At 36.2% G+C, this 23,435-nt stretch overlaps 1 pseudogene; it reads right to left on the reverse strand.

The window, feature by feature from the left end:
• Nucleotides 1–22,731: 22,731 nt before the first annotated feature.
• Nucleotides 22,732–23,256, reverse strand: LOC139730385 (uncharacterized; annotated as a pseudogene).
• Nucleotides 23,257–23,435: the final 179 nt, after the last annotated feature.

The raw sequence follows: 23,435 nt of genomic DNA on the forward strand, positions 1-23,435 counted from the left end.
TATCTCTTTATTAGAAAATTTGTTCACAACATCGGATTGCATGTAGAGTCTTTCATTGTCATATCTGTGTTCATGTTGCGCTAAAAAAAAAAAAATGCAGAAATAGATTAGCATAGAACATACAACTCAACAAAAAGTTGATGACATACTATCTTTTACCATAATTCAAAGTATGGATGATTCACAATAAGAGAAGCAAATTCATAAAGTCTTTGAGTAGTCAATTAGCTAGATATGGAAGCAATAATAAGTGATCACCAACATTTTCATCTTTCGGGTCACGCGATTTGAAGATGAGTGAGAAGGGGATTCACAAAGAGTCGTACGCCCCACCTACCACTTAGGCATGTTAGGGGAAGGCCGCTTCCGCGTTTTCCTTCACAAAGGCGCATAACTTTTGCAAATTGCACTTCCTTCTTTCTGCAATATAATAATTTGTTATCGAGCTTTATAAAAAACGTCAACGACAGAATCTGATTGGTATCACAGCAGCTTCTTTCTTTTTTATTTCATGGAATTACATGGATCGTCATGAACTATCCATGTGTTGGTTGTTTTTTTTTTCATCATCATTATCATTATTATTACATGCATTCCACGTAGTGCTGTCAATTCATTCACATTCAGCAAAACTCCCTCTCTCTTAATATAATATGTATATGTGCACACACACACACACACACACACACACACACACACACATATATATATATATATATATATATATATATATATATATATATATATATTGTGTATATATACTGTATATAGTAATTATCATTATTATTATCATCATTTACTCAGCCAAATGAAAATTGACAAAGTTGATGTATAACACATATATGTATATGTATATTATGTATGTATGCACACATAAATATATAAATGTAAATATAGATAGATAGATAGATAGAAAGGTAGATAGATAGAGATAATTATATACATATATATGCCACGAAAATAATTACACATGAATCTATTTCACTGTAGCATACAACAGCTAGATTTGCTCCAAAAAGCCACGCTCCGCGCCCTTATACCACATCCTAAAGACTGATGATACGAAGTCTAGAGCAATTATACCATTAGAATTCTCACCAGTTCGCCTTTCATAACGAACCGATAGATTATTATGTTTACTGATACGTTAATGAATAACGTTACTTGAACGTCAATAAGATATATTTCGTTTTAAACCGGATAATCAAATATTGTTAAAGCAGGCATGCTACATATTTCTTGAATGCTAACTTGTATATTTCTGGCAAAGAAAAAGGCCATGAGAACAATTATATTTTCTCAATATCGAGCAAGTTCTAGGCCACTATTCACCAGTCTAGAAATATTGGGTGTTTATAATCGTCATGTACTTGCAGTATCATCTTTGTCTATTGTATTACGATATGATAAAATTCTATATAGTTTATCTATGGAACCAGAGGCAAAGAACGCTCCATACTAAGGCTCTGTATAATTATGTAAAACAACTCATGACACCCAGTAAAGGAGTGAAGTATTGGAATCGTTTGCCACAATGTATTCGAGAGGCAAAAACAAGGTTTTCATTTCGCGAAAAATCTAAGTTTTTTTCCAAAGGTTGATGATAAAGTATATGTTTAGTTTATTTTGAACTAAATTCACAATGTTTGTTGTTGTATTTATGTTTTGATTTTTTAACGTAAAATCTATCGAACATCCATTCTCTACTTGCACTTGTACTAACTTTTAGTTCTCTTTTTAACAAAGTGTTTTCTAAGCAATCAAGGTAAATATATATGTACTATGATTATGTATGCATGTACCTATATCTGTCAACGAATCTTTGTTTATCGTAGTCATACTGTCATACTCGCATGCTCATGCAAAAATATGTATCTTATGTATTCATATTCTCATATAGATATTTGTTGTTGTTAATAAACTCAAACTCAAATTCAATCTACTACTATTGCTCTTCACAGTCTCGTAGACTCATATTTGAGATTTGAATACAAATAACTCTACAAGATTCCCATCGGCGCTACTAACACAAACACACACACACACACACACACACACACATATATATATATATATATATATATATATATATATTATGTGTTAAAGGCTCACAAAAGGTAGGAATACGCATACTAAATCACTTTATGAGCCAGGAGGATGTACATTTGTGGAGTTTCTCTAATGGTATTGACCTTCAAAGTCGTTGCGGGAATTTTCTATTTTCGGCAAAGAAACGAAATAGAAGACCTGCCTTCAGGGCCTCTTTCTAAATTGCCAGCAATTTGGTACAATGGCGTTGTTAAACAATCATTTACGCATGAATTTGTAAATTAAATTGCAATTTGAAACCTTGCTTCAGGTTACCCATGACATTTGGTGCCCTCTTACAGGCAAGTTTGGGGGAATAATTAGAACATAAATTAAAATGAGGGGAAAACCCGTTTTGACTTATCTACTACAAGTGTCGTCCGTCCATGGAATGGCCAAAGGACATGGTCAACGGACATGGTCCGGCACTCTCTCGTGTATTCAAATGCACAAGTGTATAAAAGCGTTAGGGCATGCATGGGTGTGCGTGTGTGTGTGGTTGCATGTTATGAAATCTTCTCCCTCGCTATCGTTTAATTTTGACCTTGTCGATACCACCTGTCGGCAATCATAATATTATCATTTTTATCGACTTGCATCATAAATTATTATACTACCTTTGCCTATAGGCATGTTTTGGTGCCCCCCCCCCCCTCCACTCTCTATTTCTCTCGCTTGTATTATGTCATCCATTGCTATTCGCTAAGTTCGATCCTGTCGATACCACCTTCCGGCAGTCATAACACCATTTTCATTGACTCGCAACACAACTCCCTTTGCCTGGGCAGGTGTGGGTTGTTTATCTCTCTCTCTCTGTATCTCTATCTCTCACTATCAGATATATATATATATATATATATATATATATATATATATATATATGTTTAGATTATTTCATATACATAGAATAGAATAGACAAATATATATATATAAGTATATATATTTATATATATATATACACATAATATCTTTAGATTATTATATATACATAGAATAGAATAGACAAATATATATATATATATATATATATATATATATTCCATCTTTTATCTTTCAGGGTGGCATCCACATAGATAATGCGAATAAATGTCAATGCATTTTAGTCGTGTTTCAACGTGTACGCTCGTGGGAAATCAGGGGAATGCTTAACTAGTGGGTGATATAATTTACTTCCCCGCTGGATAAGTTAGTGACAGCGGAGGTGTATACAGATGGAAACATCTTATTTAGTTTGTTTTGTTTTCGTGCTGACTGAACGTGAAAGGAGATAAAAATAAGGCGGGCATTGATAGGATGGGAAGGAATAATGGAAATTTTATGACCGTTTGCATTAAAAGTCATTTGTCATTCACACGGGCAGCTATAAATACTTCGCACGGGCACCTTAAAATAGTTGTCTATGTAGAGTAATAGAGGCAACGCTCGCCCTACACTCTAATGCCACGGCCGCAAGGCACGTTAGTAATTTTATTTCACTATGTTTTTTCTCTTCAAAGACATGGGTTTTCAACGTGACTCTTCCTAAAATATGCACAGTTCAGGCAGATGGCAACTGGCTCGTTCATTAATATTCGAGAAAAATAATTAGAGCAATAATGCTTCTTTGCTCCGGCACAGATCTTGTTTGTGTCTGTATTTGTGCATATACATGAGCGTGTGCAGCATATCGTTATGTTCATGTGTTTTACGAGACTTAAAGGAGAACTCCGGATGATTTTCAGACTTTTGCATTTGAACAATTATATATTGAATTGGTTACACTGGGTACAGAGTTTCAGAATTTATGGCGATTGGAATAAGAAATAAGAATGCTTTTAAAATGTACAACAAATCACAGTGAACAAGGATGACATATCAGCTTCACCATAAGAATGCATGAGTGGGGGTCCAAGGAAGCCGAAAAAAGAAAGCATTTATTTTACACTGGTGACCTTGTTCAGCAAGCGGTATTGTAACGGAATTACACTGCTGCATTTCTGAAATATGTTATGTGAGCCTTCTACTCATGCATTCTTATGTTTTGAGCTTTTTCAGAGTATTGGTTTCTCTGCCCAGGAACCACAATCAATTCCACATATCTAAACATGGAGCTGTCGATTTATGTAGGCCTACGATATGATGTGTAATTATGCAAATCGGCTGGACTTCCCCTATATCACCGAGTCCTTACAAATCCTAAACCTGGACTCGTCGAATTATTTCCTTCCCCTGCTCTCTGAAGGGTTTGTTTGCAAAAACCGATAAGTCCATTTTTGAAGATTTTGAATAACCGGGGGGCCAAACGCTGAAAACAGAGGTCGAGTTGCACTCTCTCTACAAACTAAGTAGACCATGCTTATTTTCAAGTTTTTATTGTAACAAACAACATTCCACTGGTCTACCTCAAAAAATTTGTTGCGAAAGCCTCCAAATCCAAGATGGCGTCCAAGATGGCCGCCATATTTACTGAAATTGTTGTTTGAAAGATAAAATTTGATTGAAACATCAGACTTCAACAAATTTGATGTCATATGAAAGAGAATAAAATTTTCTACAAGTTGATACCATTTTTGTGGGTTATTGTGATAACTGGATTGAGATTTTAAGGAAAAAACACTCATTTTTTGATATTTTTCTGAAAAAAGGAAAATCATGAAAATGCTTGATTTCGCATAAATCAGAGAAAGACTGAAGAATTATCTTGAAACGTTTTAAGAATTTTGTTTGACATATAATTAATATTTGCAGATAATTAGGGGTCAGTACCATTTTCGGTTCAGGAGTTATAATGTCTCAAACTTGAAAACTCACTATGTAAAAATGGCCACTTTAGTTATGACCAAGACCTTGTTGGTCATAAAAAAGTCTGTGCGCGCCAAGACTACTACACGCACCACTGGCACTGGCGCTCGTAGCAGTGCCAGTGGTGCGTGTAGTAGTCTTGGCAAATGCAGACTTTTTCTTTGACAAACGAAGGTTTGTACCTGCAAACTAACTTTTCATACCAAGTGGTAGCTCAGGTGATTCTGATCGCTATTATTTCAAAGTAGATTGTTCTGAAGCAGATGAGATGAAGCCAAAAAAAAAAATCAAATAGAGGTAGTAGCTTGAAACTTGGCACCAATCTTGCTATAGATAGTTTAAGACAGAATTTAGATCAACCGCTCAAAAAAAAAAAATTCAAGATGACAGCCATCAAAGTTGACATAGTGCATTGCGCCAAATTAAATGTATTATTTCGATTTTGATACAATTTTGTCTGTTGCGCTATCTTAAACCGTTTTAGGTTTTTATGGACACATTTTTAACAGTGATATTCTACTCTCCGAAAAAGAAAAAACAAATCGAGTGGAAGTTTTTACTTTTGATGTGAGGAGTGAATAACAGAAAACGGTGAATTTAGAGTGAAAGTGGAGTGACTTTTGAGTGAAAATGTTCATTTTCACTCATTTTAGAGTGACCTTAGGCAGGGCCCCACACTAACTTTTATTTTTGGTGGCCCAAAGGCAAATATCCGACCTTTTTCGGTGACCCGATCAGGCCACCAAATTCTTCATTTCTGACATTTTGGTGGCCCGACGTGCGTAACGGTTTGGGTGGCCCTGGGCCACCGGACCACCGTTAGTGTCGAGCCCTGCCTTTTATAGGGATCACTCGTCACTCTTCGATTGATCCCCGAGGTCACTCTAAAATGAATGAAAATGAACATTTCACTCTCGAGTGATCCTGATATCTATATTATGGGAAAGCATCTACCAATGGCATAAGTTCAGATCAATTGTGACACTATAACCCACATGAAATCAGCCTAAAAACAATGTAAGAAAAATCTGATAACAGTAAATACAGTTTCAGCATGCTTATTTGTAAATGTGAATATACAGCACGAATAATCAATTTGGACAATTTTATTCGAACAATATACTGAAAAAGTAATTTCGCACAACACATTTAAGAGCAAAGTTGAGAAATTGCCGCCATGTCAGATTTTTTTTTTTTTTTTTTTGGGGGGGGGGTTCGGATCAGAAGGGCTTTCAAAGACAACTGCGGATCAGACTGTCATTATTACACATATTATACCATCATCATTCACGTTTCTACAACAGCAGAGTAACATACAAGTAAAAAAGCATATCTTTGATACAGAAGCATTTCTTTTTTATCAAAGATTGGGCCTTACCCAAACACTGGAATGAGCTCCACCCCCCCCCCCCCCCCCAAAAAAAAAAGACCCTCAATATGGTTTACACTAGTACAATATCGTTCGGATGTATAGAAACATGTAATAGACAGCAATATAAGAAGATTGAACAAAATATATCAAATCATAAGTTATAAGTTGAGATTTAACTTTCACGCAACACACTAAAGGTATTGTTTACCATTGGGAGAGATATCACATTCGATTTATATGTGCAGGTTAGTTGTATCACAAAACATTCTACCATGTAAAAAAATTATAATAAAGCCTAAGACATACGGAGATAACACCATTTCTTTTCAAGAAACCATGACCATGATAACTGTTAACAATTTAGTATATAAAAAGACATTCTTATCAGATCTATTTAGTATATCTAACAATATTTAGCATTAATTATACTGATTTAAGTTTGTACATTAGTTGTTCTATCCCTAACTCACAGTTTAGAACTAGTTTTAGGAATTAAGTAAAGCTGGGTTTTTGTTTTATGTGCACTAATGGTAAATAATGCCTTGAACGACAACTTCGATTAATTGCCGCCATCTTGAATTTTGTGTGGATACTATTTTTATCGCTAAATATTACACATTGGCAAAATTTGTGCCAAATTCCAAGCTCCTATCTCTTTTTGGAAAATACTTTCTGTTCAATCTTATCTGCCTCAGAACAATCTACCACATTTGTATGATGAAATGCTACAGTAATAGCGGCCAGCGTCACCTACCACTTGGCATGAAAAGTTAGTTGCAGGTACTTGCAAGTCACTAGACCATAACAATATTACATGTGACCATGTAAGCACATTGTATGCAAAATCTATAATGCATAAATATATTTCTTTTTCAAGTTTTAGATGTTAACTTGTCAACAGTGTATGATATTGCCTATAATTCCAGAAATATGAATTATGTCTCAATCTCAGTAAATCTCAATCTCATTCGCAGGTTTCAAAACAATTCTTCAGTTCTTCTTTGATAAATATTAAATCATGCATTTTTACATTTCTTCCTTTTTTCAAAACAATATAAAAATATGTATTCCCCCCCCCAAAAAAAAGAGAGAAGAAAACAACACCCCCCCCCCCCCCCCAAATTTATCACAATACACAGCTAAAGTGGTATCAACTTTTAGGAAGTTTTGCTCTCCTTCATATGACATCAAATTTGTTGCAATCCAATGTCTCTATCAAATTTTATGTTTGAAATGTTAAATTCAATAAAAATGGCGGCCCTATTGGACCGCATCTGTACTGTGGAGGTTTTTGCAACAAATCTACTGAGGTGTACTTACGGAACATTGCTTAGTATACTTAATATTATGTATGGTCTTGTTTATAGAGAGAGTGGAACTCAAAAAGTAAGCACGATCTTGGATTTGACCCTCTGTGACGTCTTTGGGAACAGATGCGTGCAAATATATATTATGTAAAATTGGATTTCAAGTTTTAGACATTATAACTCCTGAAGCAAATACCATACTGACCCCTAATTTTCTCGAAATATTGATTATATTATGGGAAAGATGTTAATTTCTTCATGGTTTTCATAAACATCTTTAATTTTTTTTTTTACTTTTTAGAGAAGTATTCATGGTGCATTCTGAAAAATGTCTCCATAAAAACCTAAGATGGTTTGAAATACCATTAAAATGTTCAGAATATATAAAAACCATATAAATAGACTGCAAGACAGACAAATTGAAATGATACATTTACTTTGGCGCAATACACTATGTCAGCTTTGATGGCCTGCAATTTTAAATTTTTTGAGTGATTGATCCAAATTTTGTTTTAAACTTTCTATAGCAAGGTTATTGTTTCAAGCTTCTACCTCTATTTGAAAGATATTTTTTGCTTCATCTCATCTGCTTCAGAACAATCTACTTTGAAATAATAGCAATCAGCGTCACCTGAGCTACCACTTGGTATGAAAAGTTAGTTTGCAGGCACAAACCCTTGTTTGTCAAAGAAAAAGTCTGCGTTTGCCAAGACTACTACACGCACCACTGGCACTGCTACGAGCGCCAGTGCCAGTGGTGCGTGTAGTAGTCTTGGCGCGCGCAGACTTTTTTTACGACCAACAAGGTCTTGTCACAACTAAAGTGGCCATTTTTACATAGTGAGTTTTCAAGTTTGAGACATTATAACTCCTGAACCGAAAATGGTACTGACCCCTAATTTTCTCCAAATATTAATTATATGTCAAACAAAATTCTTGAAACATTTCAAGATAATCCTTCAGTTTTTCTCTGATTTATGCTGAATTAGGCATTTTCATGATTTTCCTTTTTTCAGAAAAATATCAAAAAATGAGTGTTTTTTCCTTAAAATCTCAATCCAGTTATCACAATAACCCACAAAAATGGTATCAACTTGTAGAAAATTTTATTCTCTTTCATATGACATCAAATTTGTTGAAGTCTGATGTTTCAATCAAATTTTATCTTTCAAACAACAATTTCAGTAAATATGGCGGCCATCTTGGACGCCATCTTGGATTTGGAGGCTTTCGCAACAAATTTTTTGAGGTAGACCAGTGGAATGTTGTTTGTTACAATAAAAACTTGAAAATAAGCATGGTCTACTTAGTTTGTAGAGAGAGTGCAACTCACTCGTTAAGTAAGCGACTTTTTGGGGTTTGGCCCTCCGGTTAAAGTACGATATCTGTCATAAAGTACAAAATAATACCTTTTAAATGATATATTGGTCACTACATATAAAGGCATATTTTTGAAGTTATGGTCAAAAGAAGCAAAACTTTTCTTATTATTATCTATATTTTTCTTGACCTTAAATCGCAAATATCTCCATTTGGCAAATATGGACTTATCGGTTTTTGCAAACAAACTCTTCATGTACTGGTTCTCTTCGGTTTCTCCTTCATGGATGCTTTCGCTTTTTAGGCATTGTATAACGATATTTCGTATCACAATTACGTCATCCCTGACACTGATTTATTTCTACGCTGAGCTCAGTTCGCGTGAGATTATATTTTGAATAAAACGTAATTAACAAATGATGTTAGAAGTGAGAAGATATCACCACAGCAACGTGACTTATTCGATATCAAACGATAACGTCTTGTCATAGAGACCCAACGTAACATTCAATGTGACATTTTAACAAATAAAATGCTGTCATTATCTAACTGCCTCGAGGAATTTGTTCGATTTCGGCCTGTGTGTTGTTTGATTCCTTTAAGTTTTATTTTGTAATATATCGATTGAGAGAAAGATATACTTGTAGCCAAATACCTTAATGCACCATTAAACAAAATCTATTTCAAACAAGACTAGAAAGCTTGTTTTACTTCATATCTAATCTATTGCAATAATGAGCATGCTGAGATTTTTTTTAAAAATAAAGTTGAAGTAAATGTCTTGCACATTTTTTCCTGAAAAACATTACCACTTTTTCTACCGAGAGCTAAAAGTAGTGACATCTGTAGCTCGAGTGAGATGTGCCAGATACTATGATTCCTCACGTCGTACCAGGGATGTAGCGCTCCTGAGAGCCGGGCTGAGAAGTGGAGCACAAAAGCACAATGTCACTAATACGTACACAGTTAAGCGCAAAGAGCACGCAGTATTAGTAACCATATACCTTCGTATTACGTTTAATATAGTACGCATTGGATTGGTTGCATCTACGCGTAAGCTTCTCGTCCCAGATTGCAAAGGCGGGAAATCGAGTGAACAGGCAATTCACTTACCGGATGTGGAGTTCGTGTGTGCCTGAAAGAAGTCTTGTCAGATCTGTATTCCGTGCGACAGAGCTACAGTCGTGACATTGTGTCTTGCCACTGTAAAGAGTTTTTTTTTTTCTCTTCTGTATTAGCTGCTTTTAAAAAAAGGTCAAATCCTGGTTTTGTCTCGTTTTGTGTGTTTCACAGCAGACGAAAGTCACGGTCGTATCTGCCGTAGTCGAACTTGGCGCTCAGCGCCAGCGATGCGTGCGAGATTTGTTGGAGTAGGGGAGAGCGTGGAAGTAAGATGAGACACGCAAATTTTGGGTCGTCTGCCGAAAGATGCCTGGTCGCTTCATGGCCAAACGCGGTTTGTGATGCAGGTCCACCAGCAGTAAACTCGTCATCGCCTTGTAAATCTGCCTGACCCACGCACGCTTGAGGCATGGGTAATGTAAGCCCTGCATGAAAGTCAAGCCAGTCTCTCTTTTTTTCCCCCGATTAATTCACGGCGCCCACCATTTGAGCTACACTCGGTGGTCTACGACTACTCTGAGAAAACCCAAGGCGACGCCACAGAGTGACCGCCAAAATGCGAGTGAAATGCTGCAGCAAGTTTGCGCGCCGGTTATCAACTCGGCCGCACATTGCTGCGTGCCATAGCGCAGAATCAGCACACACACACAAACTGCATGCAGTGTTGAAATCTCCCATCCCCTCTTTCCACCTCCTGATAACTTCACATACACCGCACGCAGAAAGAACGAGAAGGGTTAAGCGACGGAAACGGTAAAACTTCGCATTCTCGAGCTTTTTTTCCCCCGACGAGATTCCTTGTCACACGTGACCAAAGTCACTTGCACCAGTAGCTCCGTGCTTGCACCGGGTAGCTAAAAACACAGCTCCTTCAATTGCGTGCACGCGCTCGTGCGATGTTGTTCCAGGGTGCACTGAGGCGCAACGCTGGAGCGTTACTGATTGGATTTGCGTCCGTTAGAAATGTGATCCGCCAGTAGAAATCGTTATGAAATGGTTGCCAGGTCGACAGTTACCATGAGTTTAAAGGGGAAGTCCGGACAATTTTCACAATTTCTCATCACGTAGTACATGAATCGACAGCTCAATATATAGATTTGTGGAATTTATCGTGGTCCTTGACCAGAGAAACCAATGCTCTGAAAAAAAAAATACACAGTTTAACAAAGATAAGTGCATATGAGGCTCACAAATTTCAGAAATGTAGCAATGTAATTTCTTTACGATACAGTTTTCTTAACAAGTTCACCTGTGTAGAATTGATACATGCTTTCTTCTTTTGTTCTGCTTCCTTGAGCCCTCACTCGTGAATTCCTGTGGTGAAGCTGCCATGTTATCCTCCTTGTTCATTATGACTATTAGGCCATAAATTTTACATACATTCTCAATTTTAAACTTTAAATTCTACATTTTAAATACTGTACATTCTTATCCCCCATCCCACTCACTATAAATTCCGAAACTCTCTACCTGGTATAAACAATGCAAAGTTGCTCAAAACGTAAAGTCTGAAAACCACCTTGAGGTCTCCTTTAAGAGGGAAAAATATGACGGGAAAATGAGGGAGGGGGAACCTGCTCATTTTCTGGAATTGATATGTGTCTTCTTGCGAGGGGATAAGTGTCAAGGGAGGAGAATTTACATGCATAATAATCTCTCTCTCTCTCTCTCTCTCTCTCTTCCCAGTGACCATGTAACCCTGGGAATGGTATATTCATGATGTTCGGATGCGCCGGTATATTCATATGTTTGCATATATTGTGTATGAGCTTGAGCACGACAGCATCAGTCTGTTTTATGTATGTGGGGATAGGTAGTTTTCCAAAATCCATATTGATTCCTTTAGACAAAAAATTGATCATATTCCATTTATTATATTCCATTTATCATCTTCCATTTTATGTGGACATATCTATACGCCATGCACAAAACACAAGTGATGCGTTTCGTTTTCCTCTGTTAATCATGTTGAATTATTTTGATATCAACTTGTGTTCTGAGAAGTCCTATATTTGTATCAATGTTCAATGAAGTATCAGAATTTCGGATGAGTGCTAGATTTTAACGTTTTACATTATACGTATATCAAATTGTCTCTATGATGAATGTCTTGTGATTTGTGACTTTATATCGGTTAAATGTTTTATGCGTTTAAATGCATAAGACTTAAAACAAAATGAAGATTTGAACTGAAGTTGATACAATCAAGGAGCATCTGAACATTTCATTTCATTTTATATATTTCACTTAGTTTTCCATTTCCACAAAATTTACGTACAATGATAAACACAATATCATCACCTAAATACAAGATATTTGAAATATTTACATCTGTACGTGAGATGTTCCAAGCGTGGCAAAAAGAAACTTATCCTACTTGAATATATGTACATATCAATGTAGAAACCGATTATTCTCATTATTACTATTATCGTTATTATTATTTCATTTCATTTCATTTTATTTCTGTATGGTACAAATAATCAACTATGATCACTTTAAGAAATATACACATCATTCATTATAATTCATGGCTGATTTTGCACATGAAAGGTAAGCTAATCATTGTGACAGATAACGGAGACATAGTAAAAAAAGTTATTGTTATCATTATCATTACAATGAATAAAAAAAATCAAAAGAACTGATTAAAATTCACAGAAGGAAAAAAAGAAAACCTCGAACAATTCAGAGTAAAATTTGGTGAAAAGATTTGTTTAGAGACCCCCATCTTGGATTCAATTATGTGTATCTATCTATCTATCTATCTCTCTCACACACACACACACACACACACTCTCTCTCTCTCTCTCTCTCTCTCTCTATATATATATATATATATATATATATATATATATATATACATATATATATATCATATATATATACATACATAATTATCTCGCCAAAGGATAAACGCAGTAGGCGTGATTCGATTTGTTTAGAGACCCCCATCTTGGATTCAATTATGTGTATCTATCTATCTATCTCTCACACACACTCTCTCTCTCTCTCTCTCTCTCTCTACATATATATATATATATATATATTGTGCAACCTTCCTTGTATCAATATATATATATATATATATATATGATATATATCATATATATATATATACATACATAATTATCTTGCCAAAGGATAAACGCAGTAGGCGTGATTCGATAAACAACACTCCCTTTCAATTATATAGAAAAGTCATTATGGCCGAATACAGAATGATTGCTGTCTTCGTGCATTCACTTCGAATGGAAACTTCATATTACTGAGGTTTTATTTGTCAAACACAAGTTTAATTGCTATTATTGTTGTAACTAAAAAGTTGAAAATTAATACCTTATATCACCTCATGTAGTATTATAAATTAATACACAAAATCTGATCAAACTTATGAACTTTCTTCATCAAACTTCATTTCAGGGATTTGAATTTTTCTCACATTAACACCCCCCCCCCCACACACACACACACACACACTTTTCCCATATAAGCAGACTTTCATTACATTTCCGTCACGCTAATCTAATTTTAAGAGTTTGACAAGACAAAAACACTGTAAAGTTATAAACAAGAAAGGAGTGAAATCACGCCTTGTCAATTTGTTAATAGCCTACACTAGAAAATTGTCTCGCTCGTTTCAGAGATGAGTCGGGTTCACAAAAAACAGTGACATTTACTCGTAAATATATATATGATGCCGCTTCCCTCTGGTCATCGCAATTTCATTGCAATTAAATTTAACGTGTTGTCTCTTTGCCGAGAGGGTTATGGCTCTCACGAATTCCTCCGACTCGATGCGCCGAAATCAATCTTGTCGTCGTCATCTTCGGCCTCCCAGCGACAGCCACGGTCTCGCCGAGTGAACTCGCAAGTTCGCTCATCGCCGCTCATCAATCATCGAAGTCGTGCGAGTCGATTCTTTTATCTTTCTGTCTTTCTTTTTTTTTTTGGTTTAAATACCTGAAACGAAGACATTATTACTCAGATATGATTAGTCTGCCAACAAACGGGAAGCTTCGTGTCAACTACCTCCAGGCGCAGCGCTCTTTGCAGGTACCGTTCAGGGTGGAGGCTTTTCTATTCCCTTTTTATTTGTTTGTTTGAAAGCGTATGCTTTATTTCAAGAAAATGAATTCATCAAATTGAATACTAAGAGTTACCGGAGAACAAATAGCACAAATGATATTTCTTTTTTTTAACACAAGAAAATGCACCCATTGCATGTAGCTGCAGATAGAGTCGTGTGAGTTGTTGTTATTTGTTTCCCTGTCAGCCTCTTCCTTTCTTTTGTTTGTTTTCAACAGCAAGAGAAATGAGACAAACAATGCCCAAATAAAGAACAGCGTGAGGATGACGTCACTGACAAGCCCACGCACGTAAATTTCTCATGATGCCCAATTAGGCAACTCAGTCTCCATGCTTGCTATATATATAATGTTTAAATACTGCTTTAAATGATTGGTTGATATCTTTTCTCGGCCAAAATAACTCGAAAGTTTAGCGTCTCAAGCTCTCAGAAACAGACGGTAATGGGGAAATATATGCAGACAGTCTGCCAGATATCAGTATAGGCCTATATCGATGATCCGTCGATGGTGATATATTAGTAATTGATTGTGACTGTGAACGATCACGTAACAGGAAAAAATAGTGTAAGGTGACCGAAAAAGAACCCCAAAACCAACTTTTAATCACTCTCTGAGTGAGCACAACGAAATAATAGGAGCCTTCCATTCTTCACGGAATTTTCTTCCCCGAAGTATTAAAACACCGTTGTTATTGCTATCCATTTTTTGGAGTTTTCTCACTAAGTGGTTACCGTCTATCATCAAGTTCTGGTGTGAAAGGACATTGCTTCTTGGTGCCTTTAGAGCTTGATAATGATGATGGTAATGGTGATGATGATGGTAATGATGATGGTGATATTGATGGTGATGATGATGGCGATGATGATGGTGATGATTAGTGAATGCGATGATGATGATGATGATGATGATGATGGCGATGATGATGGCGATGATGATGGTGATGGTGGCGATGATGATGGCGATGATGATGGTGATGATTAGTGATGGCGATGATGATGATGATGATGATGATGGCGATGATGATGATGGCGATAATGATGGCGATGATGATGGTGACGATGATGGCGATAATGATGGTGGTGATGATAGTGATGATGATAGTGATGATGATGTTGATAATGGTGATGATGATGGTGATGATGATGGTGATGATGATGGTGATGATGATGGCGATAATGATGGCGATGATGATGGTGATGATGATGGCGATGATGATGGTGATGATGATGGCGATGATGATGGTGATGATTAGTGATGGCGATGATGATGGTGATGATGATGAGGCGATGATGATGGCGATGATGATGGTGATGATGATGGTGACGATGATGGCGATATTGATAGTGATGATGATGGTGTTGATGATGGCGATAATGATGGTGACGATGATGGCGATAATGATGGTGATGATGACGGTGATGATGATGGCGATAATGATGGTGATGATGATACAATGGTGACAATAACAGTTGATAGTTATTACTGTTATCAATATTATCAATTTTCGTAATCATCATATTTTAAGCTATGATAATTAAAGTAGGATTAATGATAACATTAATGGCGGTTATCATAATGATTACCATTATCATTATCGGTATGACTCTGAGTATTTTAATAATTAGGAATCATGAATATTAGAGTTATCATTGCCGATGATGTCATTGTTTTTTATTACCATTAGAATCACAACAAATGATATCATTGTCTTATCAATCTAAGCGGTCGAGCCTCTTCAATCTTAACATGCACTCTTCTTGCGAATCGGCCTATCATGATTTAAAAGTGTTATGTTTCAATTCTCTTAACAACGACGCCAGAAAGGATATACGCGTCTATTTGTCATTCAGATCGGGTTTTAAGCGCACTCAGACGGTAAAAGGAACACGTTTCCCAATTTCCTTCAGTGTTATCAAGTGCAAGATTACAATGCAAGTGTTTCCTTTGAATCTTTTTTTTTTTTTTTTTTTTTTTTTGGGGGGGGGGGGGGTTCAGAACCCTGGCGAGCATCAGGGTAAAATACACAATATTTTCCGGAGAAACGGACACAACGAAATATTTTTCCAAAGAGTACCTACATCTCCCCATCACTTTAGCTAAAATGGACCAATATCACTGAATACTCTCATGGAAGTTCTCGACTAGTATCTCGTGGAATTTCTACACATAACCTGAAATTTCAGTGACTCCATTTGGGTTTTTTCTTTCTTTATTTGTTGATTTTCCCACCGATAGTTGAATGCTATCATAAAGAATTATATCACAATTACGTCATAATTAGACAGAGTGAGAAAAATTAAGGAAAGAAGAAAGATGATACTCTAAAGATATTTGATGCCACGTTTATATTGCGGGGTTGTTGGGGTTTTTTGACAGTATAAGAAAAAAAAATGTCAACACCGGCATATTTCACTCAGTTTGAAAATTCTGCGTGTTCATTATGATCATCTAAAGTGTCTGCCTTATAGTATCATAGAATGTAGTAGTAAATGAAAACAACATATCGAATCTAAATACATACAATCATACCGTCACTGATGTCTTGATGAGTATATATATATATATATATATATATATATATCCACATGTTATCTACACGGTGTTTGAATCAATATCCTCATCTTTTCATGTATGATATATTCATACCTAATTTCTTTACATTCATGCATTATTGACACTACCTATGTAGTATTGATTTCTTTCCTGATTCTGATTTGTTTTGACTTCGTTTATTGCTAGACAGTAGTATATATATGTTCCCCTCGGCACCACGGTGGAGCCGGTGGAGCCGGTGGAGCCGGTGGAGCCGGTGGAGCTCCACCTTGGCTCCACATGATAAATATGCATGAGATGATGACGTCATACGATAGATATGCATGAGATACAATCATACATGAATATGTATGATGTCATTATTTGCTGGTAGGATTAGATAGCGTTAATAAGGGGGAAATGAGCCCATCCTTTAGATAAGATTATGAAAGCTTGACGGTGTTGTGGAGCTGTCAGGACTGTGAATATGTACGAGGTTGCTGATGTCGCGACGATGAATTCTGGACGATGTAAATCAGCTTGCCACGAACGTAAATGTAAGCGTGGAGCCTTGCGTATGGCAAGCGATGTTTTGTTCGTTTGTTTTTTTTTTTTTTTTCTTGAGGAAAGGCGAGCGTTGTGTGGAGCCTAAAGAATATGCTTGAGGTTAAGTCTCGATTTATTTGCGAATATGTAAATCAGCGTGAAGGTTGGTTGTGTGGAGCCTCGGCAAGCGATACGACCATGATATGTGGAGCGCTACCTTTGCTGTTATTATTGTTGTTGTTGACTTTTTAAAGGAAAGTGAGTGTGGAGCCTTCAGGGTTGTGACTATGACATGTGGAGCGTAACATCTATTTCGTTTCTTAGAGGGAGGGTGAGAGTTCTAGCTGTGGAGCCTGATGCATATGCATGAGGCCGTAATATCGCCGATGATTATCAGTGAATATGCAAATTAGCTTTCCATGAACGCAAATCTATCGTTCGTGGAGCCTTGACAAGCGCGGTGACGATGTGGAGCACTACACTTACTTTTTGTTTGTGTGTTTATTTATTTGCTTGTTTAGAAAGTTGGGCGTAGAGCCTTGAGTGTTGTGACTATGACATGTGGAGCGCTACATTTATTTTCGTTTCTTAGAGGAAAGGTGAGAGTTCTAGCCTTGGAGCCTGATGTGTATGCACTAGGTCGTAGTGATGATTTATCAGTGAATATGCAAATTAGCTTTCCATGAACATCAATCCTTGACAAGCGATGTGACTATCAGATGTGGACTCAGCGCTGCACTAACTTTTAGTTTGTTTGTTTCTTTGCTTGTTTTAGGAAGGTATGTGCGGAGCCTTTAGCGCTGTCACAATGCGCTGTGGAGCGTTACGATTATTTTGTTCTAAAAGGAAAGATGAGAGTTCTTAGTAGCTGTGGAGCCTTACGAATATGCATGAAACCGTAGTATCGCCGATGCTGTATTCGTAAATAATATGCAAATTAGCGTATCACGAATCTGAATACTTGTGGCATGGAGCCTTGGCGAGCGATGCGACCATAAGATGTGGAGGGTTACATCTGTGGTTGTTGTTGTTGTTGTTGTTATCTTTCCTTTGATATTAGAAAGGTGAGCGTGGAGCCTTAACAAGCGCTGCGGCTATCACATGAGATGTGAGCACTATATTATCGTTATTAGTGTTGTCATTTTTTTTATTTAGGAGGGTAAGTGTCTTTACAAGCTCTGATAAATGTGGAGCGCTATATTTGTTGTTATTGTCTTTTATTAGGAAGGTGAGGGTAGAGCCTTTACAAGCTATGGGAGATGTGGAGCGCCACGTTTGTTACTGTATTAAATGTAGAAAGGTGAGGGTGGATGGAGCCTCTACAATTAAGCTACCAGATATGTGGAGCAGTACATTTGCTGTTGTCTTTTTTCTTTTCAGGAAGATGAGGGTGGGGCCTTTGCAAGCGCTTTGACTATGAGATGTGGAGCCTTACATTTTGTCGTTGTTGCTGCTGTTGTTTTTGAGAAAGGGTGGGCGTATGTGGAGCTGTATGCATGAATATACATGTATGTGCTGTAGTGACAATCTTTTTATTTTTTTTTCTTTTTTTTTTCTTGTTTTGTTTTGTTTGTTTTTGTTTTTGTTTTTGTTTTTGTTTTTTTTGTTTTTTGTTTTTTTTTTTTTTTCGTGAAAGTATATGTAACCTGCAATCCATGAAGTTTTTGCCTGGAGCCTCGTATGAAGTATCACGAAGCAAAGTGATCTTTATTATCGATCGTTCATATGGCACAACGGATAGGATATACTACATACCTAACAACATTTTGAGGGCGTAACGGATCATGATGTATAACCTCAATGAATAGCAAAATACTAGGAAGTTTTAAATGACTCGAATCTATTGCGTTAGATTCGGCCTACATAATACACATGAAGAAAGAAAGAAAAAAAAAGGAAGAAAGAAAAACAAAATTAACAGCATCAATTGATTTATTATGTATACGCAATATGTATAGCTATTCAACTTACAAATCAAGTATCTATACAAATGGACCCAGAGTTTCTTTCTTCTTCAAAATACGTCAATGCATCACTTGAATCGTACACTATTTCAACCATAGTTCGTATATAATATGCTGTTGAATATGAATCCATGCTTTATTGAGTATTTCACTCGATTATGCGTGACAATCACATATTAACTAAATTGAACGCGACCACCATACGTGAACTAGACTACCAGTATTTTTTTGATAATGATGCGTGTTTTGATCAACCTTTGATCGTGCGAGCTTGTGCAACCATGGAGGCGAAGGTTTGAAAGTGCAGTGGTATCTTTTGTACAGTGGCTTGAAAGGTGGATGGTATTACGTAACCAGTAGGGAATGACTGGTCTCTATGGAGTGGTGAGGGAAATTTATCCTTCCTTCCCTCCAGTTCAGGTTTATTCGGCCTTTACATTGTTTTTGAGCATATCGCTTGCATTAGTATACCCATAGATATTTACAGCAAGCAAGCAAGCTGATGCCAGAAATCATCTCCATGAAGTGGGGAGGGAGATTTGAACTTCCTTTACTCGAGTTCGGCTTTTGGTGGCTGTGGAGCATATCGCTTGCAATATCGACAGATATTCAGAGCGAGCAATTTTTTACTGTAACGTTATAATTGAATTTTCTTCTGAACTTCAATACAGTGAAACAAAAACAAAAACAGAGCAAAACAAAACAAACTAAAATAGAGCTTGAGGGAATTCATCATTGTATCGTACCAACCTGAATAAGCAGTATACAGATAAAAGTCCATGGTCGTTATTTTCACTTTGGAGTAGATTAAAACATTATATAACATAATACTGGATTGGTCGCTCTCATCGTGTTTTCTGATAAAACACTGAATTGGCGCATTTTGAATTGTTGCGATAGTTGCGTAAGGATGATGTCGATGGATGTTTGCAGTTTTGTTGATGTGGTATGGTGCTTCTAAACAAAAGAAGTATAAATCAAACGACCGAACAAACAAAGAGCAAACAGATAAATAAACAACAACAACAATAACAACAACAACAACAACAACTACAGAGAATTAAGATATGATGGCCCGTTTTCTAAGTTTGATCTCATGGACGTTTTATACATCGAAACATCAGTGACCATCATGGTCTTGTATGAGCGAATCAGAGAGAATTAAATTTGTATTTCTTGCATTCGTTCATATTATTTAATGCGCTAAGCAATTTTAGTCACTACATGCGTGTGTTACGTTAAAAGGTCTCAGAGATTCTTTTTTCGCTATAAGTCAAACAAGTTTAAAGCTTGTTATCGTTTGTTTACGCATCAACATACCTGTCCTAACTCTGCATGTAAAAATAGATGTCATGTGTTGCTATGTATATACATTGTATACATGTTTGGTTAAACTGTTTTCCCCATTTTGCTGTGTATATTTGATGAATAAAGATTTTCTTCGTATTTGCTGCATGCGTTTTTTGTTTTATTCCTACCAAGAATGCGTATAGATTATCATTTATCTATTTTTTTTTTTCCAAATGAGATTCCAGTAGGCCTACTCATGCCATTCAGCAACACTCACACATGCAGGATGCATCAAACAGATCGTCGGTTCCAGGAAGGACTGAGGGGAAAGACTGCAACATTTGGCATTTAGATACATACAATTCTTTTTTTTTTCTTTTTAATTAGGTTACATCTCTTTGCAAAATACGTATGCTTCTTGTAATGTGGAAACATCGATTCAAATTTCATACACAGATTTTTTTTTTTTTGTACAGATCACTTTTAACAAGTATATTGTTTTCAGACTTTATTGATTTAAAGACTATGCACGAACTTATGTTTATGTACAACTAATAAGAATAAGTTACTGTAAATCTGTATGAACAATCGATACAATAATACAATACCGATATATAATTACGCTTCTGTTACACTATTCCCTATATGGGATACTTTGCGGTTGTCTTTTGATCGATATTTTCATGCATATGTACACTAGGTGATTACGCGTTTTCAGGACATTCTGTATGACAACTGTAAAAATATTGAAAAAAAAAAAACAAACACATTAACATTCCTTAGCATAGAAAAAAAAAGAATAAGCCCTGTGCGAAATAACAATGCAGTACATTATCACCAATGACAATTTGACAACTGAATTAAAACTCAACCGTCTTGAGAATGAATACAATTAAAAAAAAAACACTTTTGCACGAAATACAAATAATCTGTTTCCTCGTGAAATATTGAATGTCTTTAATACTTCTACTCGTCTCATGAGGTACTTTGCCATTTTGCATTTTCAGTGCTTTGCCTGAAGGAACGCTGTCTCCATACATAGCTTGATGTATCTCACGTATAAGAATATAAACATTTTACAAATATATAGACATTATAGAACATTACTAAACCCTTCTCTGCTAATTCATAATAAGTAACTGTATTTACTAATTTAAATAAGTAACTGTAAATTCGTATCAGCAGTCGACGCAACCAAATACATACAGGACGAAACTTAGCCGTTGTTATACAAACATTACTTTAGTGTTTTAATCTACGATATTATGAATTATCGTCGATTATTGGCTTACGATTACAAAAGTTATGAAAATACAAGCACAACAATTATAGGTTTGTTTCTTACAAGAACAAAAATACAGTATATATTCCTGTAGATAACAATACAGTTCATAATATCAAAACAGCAATGACAAATTGGCAATTGTTAGACTAATACAGTTAACGCTCTTTTTTTTCTTCTTCTTCTTTTTTGAGAATAAAATATGAGCGCAAAACGTTGGCGTGCAATACGAGCGTAAATTATTGGGAAATCAATTACATTGTACAAGATGATGTGGTTGAAACATAGAAAAGACTGTGAACAATTTTTTTTTTTCTTCTTCTTGATGTGTTAGCTTGTATACTTGTATATTACGATGATTATACTAAAGAAAACATGCGTGTCCATTGACTCTTGGTGTACGAGTAACACATCTTTTCACAACACCTGTATTTACAACAATTCTGCCCCGTATCTTTATATGTACATGTTGTAACCTGCATTTCGAAGAAAAAACTAATACATGTAATACACTTCACTCTATCAGACACACAATTGATACCTATACAACAGTACATCAGTACCTGCATTAATAATCACGTGAATGAGTACAGAACATATCTTTACACTGCAGAATTCATAGACGGGCCATGCTTCAATCAGTTTTATGTCATGCACCGCTTGGGGAAGTCAGATTTGACAAAAGGTCTGGGTTGATTGACGGTATAACCATCGGTTTTAATGGTTTGCTATACTGCGTGTACGTGAGTAAAAAATAAGCAGTACATAACAAATACACTTGTGAAAAAATGAAACATACAATGTAATATCATCACTCAGAGAGAGAAAGAGAGAGAAAGAATGTCAAAAGCATTTCACATAAGCGTAGGTTATCCACAACTAACCGATGACACTGAGATGTGACGTTACTGTATGATACAGTTCCTTTCATTTATAAGAGCGTGCAGTGACACTAGCCAATGTTAAAACAAGCAAAGATAACAAAATGTACATGTATAGAGAGAATGATCTAATGACAACAGCTTCTCTTTATCATTAAATGTCTAAATAGGTAGTTGAAACGTTGTCTTCCAATACCTTCCTCTTTGGATAGAAGTAGGTAAAGGCATTCTTAATTTGTGAATAAGTCGAAATTCCGTTTTGGACCACACGAAATCCCTTGTTGACGCCACTACCAGCAACCTTTGAACGGAGTACCTGCAGGTACATGTCTTTCGTAATGTCATTTTGCTTCTTGTTGACTCCTTTACAACTGAATTTGTCAGTAGCACCAAAACAGTAGTAAGTTTTACTGCAGAGCGCTATTATCCCATCCCCCTCCCACTCTACTTTGAATAACCCAGGTGTCCTCTTGTCATATCGAGCATTCTCGGGGGTATCGTTTCAAGGAAACCAGTGTGCCTTGTTGTTTTCATACTTCTGTCTCATATTGGGCTTGATTATGTTATCAAACGACTCAGACGAAATGGCGATATAAGCGGAGTCCGTATCCATTTCGCACATTTGAAAGTCTGACGGATCCACGTATTCCAAGAGAAAATCGTAATAAAACTGAAGCATACGTAGTTTTGCTAATTGGTAGACGGCATGACCGATCTGAAACAGGAAGGTCCATGTTAATCTTTCTCTTCGCCATATCAACCTCGTAGCAATTGTCTGAGATGGGGTTCAAGTCCCGGAAAAATGTGTCATTGATGTGTTTCTCAGCTTTTTTCCCGTCGCAAACATTGACATTTCGA

This window comes from Diadema antillarum, unplaced genomic scaffold (assembly GCF_040938485.1).
Source record: "Diadema antillarum isolate AM-2024a unplaced genomic scaffold, OU_Dant_1.0 seq00000305_RagTag, whole genome shotgun sequence".
Taxonomy (NCBI): domain Eukaryota; kingdom Metazoa; phylum Echinodermata; class Echinoidea; order Diadematoida; family Diadematidae; genus Diadema; species Diadema antillarum.